The sequence below is a fragment of the Ixodes scapularis genome, unplaced genomic scaffold, assembly GCF_016920785.2.
Source record: "Ixodes scapularis isolate PalLabHiFi unplaced genomic scaffold, ASM1692078v2 ptg001158l_1___fragment_3__unscaffolded, whole genome shotgun sequence".
NCBI lineage: Eukaryota > Metazoa > Arthropoda > Arachnida > Ixodida > Ixodidae > Ixodes > Ixodes scapularis.
This window is the reverse complement of record NW_024610108.1, coordinates 2690997-2697500: the sequence shown is the minus strand read 5'-3', so window position 1 is coordinate 2697500 and position 6504 is coordinate 2690997.

Below are 6504 nucleotides of genomic sequence, written 5' to 3'. Positions count from 1 at the left end.
CGGATCGCTGGTTGGCATCGTTTATGGTTAGAACTAGGGCGGTATCTGATCGCCTTCGAACCTCTAACTTTCGTTCTTGATCAATGAAAACATTCTTGGCAAATGCTTTCGCAGTAGTTCGTCTTGCGACGGTCCAAGAATTTCACCTCTAGCGCCGCAATACGAATGCGACCGAGACAAGACAGCCTTCGTCACGCCGGATGGACTGTACGAGTTCAAAGTGATGCCCTTCGGACTATGCACGGCACCAGCAACGTTCCAGCGTGTCATGGACACCGTACTGGCAGGGCTGAAGTGGCAGAGCTGTCTTGTCTACCTTGACGACGTCGTAGTGTTTTCAACTGACTTCGACGAGCACTTGCGACGACTCCGAGCTGTTCTCCAAGCCATAGAGACCGCCGGGCTCACCCTCAAGGCGTCAAAGTGCCCGTTCGCCTATGACGAACTGAAGTTCCTAGGCCACGTGGTTAGTAACGAAGGCGTCCGCCCAGACCTCGAGAAGACTCGCGCCGTCGCGGCATTCCCGACGCCGAAAGGCAAGAAGGCCGTGTGAAGATTCCTCGGACTTTGTGCCTACTATCGACGCTTCGTTCGGGATTTCGCAAGGATTTCCGCACCGCTCACAAACCTCACGAAGGACGCCAAGAAATTCGAATGGGCCGAGGAACAGCAGCAGGCATTCGACGAGCTGAAGCGAAGACTCCAGACTCCTCCTGTCCTAGGACACTTTGATCAGGATGCGGAAACCGAGATTCACACGGACGCTAGTAATGCAGGACGTGGAGCGGTACTGGTTCAAGCGCAAGAAGGCACCGAGCGGGTTATCGCCTACGCAAGTCGGACGCTGTCCAAATCGGAGAAAAATTACTCCACGACTGAAAAGGAGTGTCTTGCGGTCGTCTGGGCAATCACGAAGTTCCGCCCGTACTTTGACGGGAGCCCGTTCCGCGTAGTCAGAGACCACCACTCGCACTGCTGGCTTGCGAACCTCAAGGACCCTTCAGGACGCCTCGCTCGATGGAGTCTCCGACTACAGGAGTTCAACATGACTGTAGTCTACAAGTCAGGCCACAAGCACAGCGACGACAACTGCTTGTCCAGGGCCCCTGTCGAAACACCTTCCGGCCGCAGTGACGAGAATGACGACGAGTGCTTCCTAAGAGCAGTGACCACCGACGACCTGGCACGACGTCAACGGAACGATCCTGAGTTGCGCGCATTAATTCAGCACCTGGAAGGGCGGGGCAGTACCGTGCCCCGTGTTTTCTCACGAACCCTGCCGACCTTCGCCCTTCGATAAGGTGACCTCTGTAAAGAGAACTTTGGGGACAGCAACTCGCCGTGGCTGCTGGTAATCCCGGCCGACCTTCGAGACGAGGTCTTTCAATCGTGTCACGACGACCCTACGTCCGGACACCTTGGTTACAGCCGGACATTGGACCGTATTCGCGAAAAGTATTACTGGCCCAATCTCCCCAAAACCGTCCACCTCTACACCCGCTCCTGCCACGAGTGCCAGCGACGCAAGAAACCGCCAACGAAGCTGGCAGGTCTCCTGCAGCCAATTCCTCCTCCAACCGCACCGTTCCAGCAGATCGGAATAGATCTACTTGGTCCTTTTCCGCCGTCGACCCTGGCAAACCGGTGGATAATCGTCGCCACAGATTATCTCAAGCGGTACGCTGAAACGAAAGCCCTTCATTCAGGGACAGCTGCTGAAGTCGTTAAGTTTTTCATCGAGTCCATCGTCCTCCGGCATGGCGCTCCCGAAGTTCTGATTACAGATCGCGGATCATCGTTCATGGCACAGCTGACCCGAGAAATCCCTCGGCTCAGTCACACCAGCCATCGTCGTACCACTGCGTAAAAACCGCAGACCAACGGGCTGACGGAGCGGCTTAAAGGGGCAGTCAAGCGGTTTTTGGAGAAGCTACTTTTTGGTGCGATGGCGTTAAGGAAGTGTCAGTGAATAAATATCTTCAGTTTTAGAAGGCAGAACCGCCTATTAATCACACAGGAATAAAATACGTGCGGACTCTTTTCTGTACTTGCGAGGACCAATGAAATTATCGTATGTTTGAAAATTTTGGCGGTCTTTGTAACGTTTGGCTAAAGAAACAATTTTCAGTTCATTTAAATATGCTGTGCATGATAATTGCACAAAACGTAAAATATTTCTAGTTTAGAATACGCGATAGTGCAATTATCGTTTCACAAACAAGGGACTACGTTTTCTCCTTTCCTTCCTCCGCGGGGGGTGAATTTCCCCCGGGGTGCGGGGAAGCGCACTTATCTCCGCGCGTTGCAGGCCGGTCTGGGCCGGTCGTGCCGGTCGCGGTAGCCACTGTAGTCGCGGGCCGGCCGGCTCCTTCTATCCGCAAACGTGGCGTCGGTGGTGATCATCGGCGTGGACCGCGTGGTGAAAGCTCATCGTTCCGCGTAAAAGCGCTATCCTTGACTGTGAATTTTCGTCGTGTGTCGCTATGATAACCCAGCACGTACTAGAAGGGAAGATCCACCTACGCGTGCGGCGATGTCGTGGCGGTACTCTCAAGACAGCAGAAACGCCGGTGCCGTCGTGTTTGTTTACTTCGACTGCAGTGGTGCTTTCTTAGCATTTGTGTCCTCGAACATCGCCCGGATTTCTTATTTGGCGCATTTCATGCGTGTGCTCAAGTTCAAGGTGTTACTAGCGCGTACCGTATAAAGGATGCGAATTTTCACGCGTTTTCATCACCGGAGAAAAGTGATTAGTGTTAGCAATCCTGAACGCTCGCAACGTCTATCTGATTACGAAATCATATTTCTACGTTGCTATATCGCTGCTAAGATTACATTGTCTTTTATAATCGTAGAAAAGGTATGCGGCGATATTTGTACTATTGCAATGTCGTGTATTACAGTCGTGATCGTCCAAGACGGGGGACTGCATTGTTTTATTTTCTTTTTTTCATCCACTGTACCCTGCAAGCCTATCAAGAAAAAATAATCATAAAGCTTTAGGCTATAGAAAACTGTTACGGCATTGAATAGCGGTGCGTCCCCTTTTTAGAGGGGCCGCTGAAACAGCTGACGGCGGCGTATAGAAGCGGTCGCCGTGCTGACGACCGGCTGCGCTTGTTGTAGTGGTCGGTCCGGTCGCCCCGGACCGACCACTACACACTTAAACACGAACTTAAAATCCACTTGAGTGCCCCTTTGAAGGGGCACTCAAGTGGATTTTAAGTTCGTGTTTTGATGATGACAGCTGAATTTAGACGCCCTAAGTATCCCTAAAAACCAAAAAGTATAGTCATACGGTGAATTTTTCTTTAATAAAAATGTAATTGAAGGCCGCCAAACCTCGGATCCATCCGAAAACGAAACCACTCTCATTGGTCCTCGCACGCTTATCGAAAGGATCTAGGGCCAATGGCGTTGGACGACGTTCCGTCGCGCAGTGATCCCGAGGTAGCCGCATCGGCCGAACCTCTTTGTCATTCGAGCTTCGATCATGGCCGATTTCTCTACGCTCGAGGACCTGACGCCGTTAGAGGTTGAAATTCTTCGGCGGACAGCCGACCTGGGGATGATTTCCTATGCCGCCACTCCGACGTGCGATGTGGACGATAGCAGCGCTTCGGAGTCATGTTCGGGTTCCGAGGACGACGAAACGCAGGCCTTTTCGGGCGTTCTTCGATTTGCGGTTGGGGCAAGTCGTAACCAACGTTTGACATCGCAGCGTTACCTCTGGTACGTGATGTCAAATGATGTCGCCACGTTGACTTTCGCCTCGGGAGGACGGGGGGAAGGCTGGTTCAGACATGTGCAACGAGCGCGAACCTACGACTGCGTCCGTTGCAACCGGGGCGACCGGACCGACCACTACAACAAGCGCAGCGGGTCGTCAGCACGGCGACCGCTTCTATACGCCGCCGTCAGCTGTTTCAGCGGCCCCTCTAAAAAGGGGACGCACCGCTACTCAATGCCGTAACAGTTTTCTATAGCCTAAAGCTTTATTATTATTTTTTCTTGATAGGCTTGCAGGGTACAGTGGATGAAAAAAAGAAAATAAAACAATGCAGTCCGCCGTCTTGGACGACCACGACTGTAATACACGACATTGCAATAGTACAAATATCGTCACATACCTTTTCTACGATTATAAAAGACAATGTAATCTTAGCAGCGATATAGCAACGTAGAAATATGATTTCGTAATCAGATAGACGTTGCGAGCGTTCAGGATTGCTAACACTAATCACTTTTCTCCGGTGATGAAAACGCGTGAAAATTCGCATCCTTTATACGGTACGCGCTAGTAACACCTTGAACTTGAGCACACGCATGAAATGCGCCAAATAAGAAATCCGGGCGATGTTCGAGGACACAAATGCTAAGAAAGCACCACTGCAGTCGAAGTAAACAAACACGACGGCACCGGCGTTTCTGCTGTCTTGAGAGTACCGCCACGACATCGCCGCACGCGTAGGTGGATCTTCCCTTCTAGTACGTGCTGGGTTATCATAGCGACACATGACGAAAATTCACAGTCAAGGATAGCGCTTTTACGCGGAACGATGAGCTTTCACCACGCGGTCCACGCCGATGATCACCACCGACGCCACGTTTGCGGATAGAAGGAGCCGGCCGGCCCGCGACTACAGTGGCTACCGCGACCGGCACGACCGGCCCAGACCGGCCTGCAACGCGCGGAGATAAGTGCGCTTCCCCGCATCCCTGGGGAAATTCACCCCCCGCGGAGGAAGGCAAGGAGAAAACGTAGTCCCTTGTTTGTGAAACGATAATTGCACTATCGCGTATTCTAAACTAGAAATATTTTACGTTTTGTGCAATTATCATGCACAGCATATTTAAATGAACTGAAAATTGTTTCTTTAGCCAAACTTTACAAAGACCGCCAAAATTTTCAAACATACGATAATTTCATTGGTCCTCGCAAGTACAGAAAAGAGTCCGCACGTATTTTATTCCTGTGTGATTAATAGGCGGTTCTGCCTTCTAAAACTGAAGATACTTATTCACTGACACTTCCTTAACGCCATCGCACCAAAAAGTAGCTTCTCCAAAAACCGCTTGAGTGCCCCTTTAACAAGACAATCGCCGACATGATCTCCATGTACGTCGACGTGGAGCACAAGACATGGGACGAGGTGTTGCCGTACGTCACATTTGCCTACAACACGGCCGTGCAAGAGACCACCGGGGTGACACCATTTCAACTCGTTCATGGTCAGAAAGTAGCGTCAATGCTAGACGCGATGTTACCCCATAAACCGGCTGGCGACGGAACCGACGACGTCTTGGTGGCAGTCCAACGGACAAAAGAAGTCCGATAGCTCGCCAGACACCGGATTACAGCCCAGCAATGTGTCGACACGGGCCGCTACAACCTTCGTCGTCGGGACGTCCACTTCCAGCCCGGAGACAGAGTATGGGTCTGGACGACGATTCGCCGGCGTGGTCTCAGCGAGAAGCTTCTAAAACGGTATTTTGGACCCTACAAGGTACTTCGTCGACTTGGCGATCTTAGATACGAGGTGATACCCGACGGAACAAGAACATCATCACGCCGCCCACCAGGACATTAAGTCGTCCACGTCATGCGCCTGAAGCCGTACTACGCTCGATAGGACTGTGAATGTGTTCCAAATGACTCCTTAGTTTATCGTTCTTTTTTATTTTGTTTTGTTTTGTGTTGCATCGGGGCGATCTACTTTTTAAAGGGGGGAGTAATGCCGCGCGCGCAGCTGGCCAGTAGGCGACGCGCGCGTGGCCTGATTCCACTTCTGGGCACCGCAGTGTACAGACGCGGAATGTCGAGCTCCGATGGAGCGCTGATAACGGCCCAGCCGGGCCGTGGTGATAAGGCGTTTTCTGCTGAGCTGGAATACTCTGTTCATCTGCCACCGCTGCCAACTGGACCTACTGTTTTAAACTCGGTATTCTTACATGCCGACGTTAAAGGACGCCCGTACCGCGTGGAAGACTTCCGAGACGCATTGACTCGCGCGGGCCTGCTAGCCGACGTGGTTTCACTGGGCTCCTACCAGATGAACCATGTGTGGTTGACGACCTTCAAGAGCAACGAAAGCAAGAAAAAACTGGTTGAAGCCCGGGAGCTCGTCGTGAAAGACCGGCGCTGCATCGTGATTGATCCCAACGGCCAGAATGTTCGCCTCAAGGTTCACTGGTTGCCTCATCATGTCTCTGACGACGAGGTGCGTACCACTTTTTCGTCATACGGCAAAGTAACTGACGTAACGAGGGAGAAGTGGCGCATTCCGGGCTGTGAAGCAATCGAGTCCAACACCCGGACGGTTCTGGTTACACTGAAGGCGGGTGTTACCGTGGAAAAACTACCGCACCAAGTGCGGATAGCCGGAGGAATGACACTTGTGGTGGCACCAGGCAGGGCCCCGCTTTGCCTTAGGTGCTATCGCACTGGCCATATTCGGCGCGAGTGCCGGGTCCCCAAGTGTAGCGAGTGCCGTCGGTTCGGCC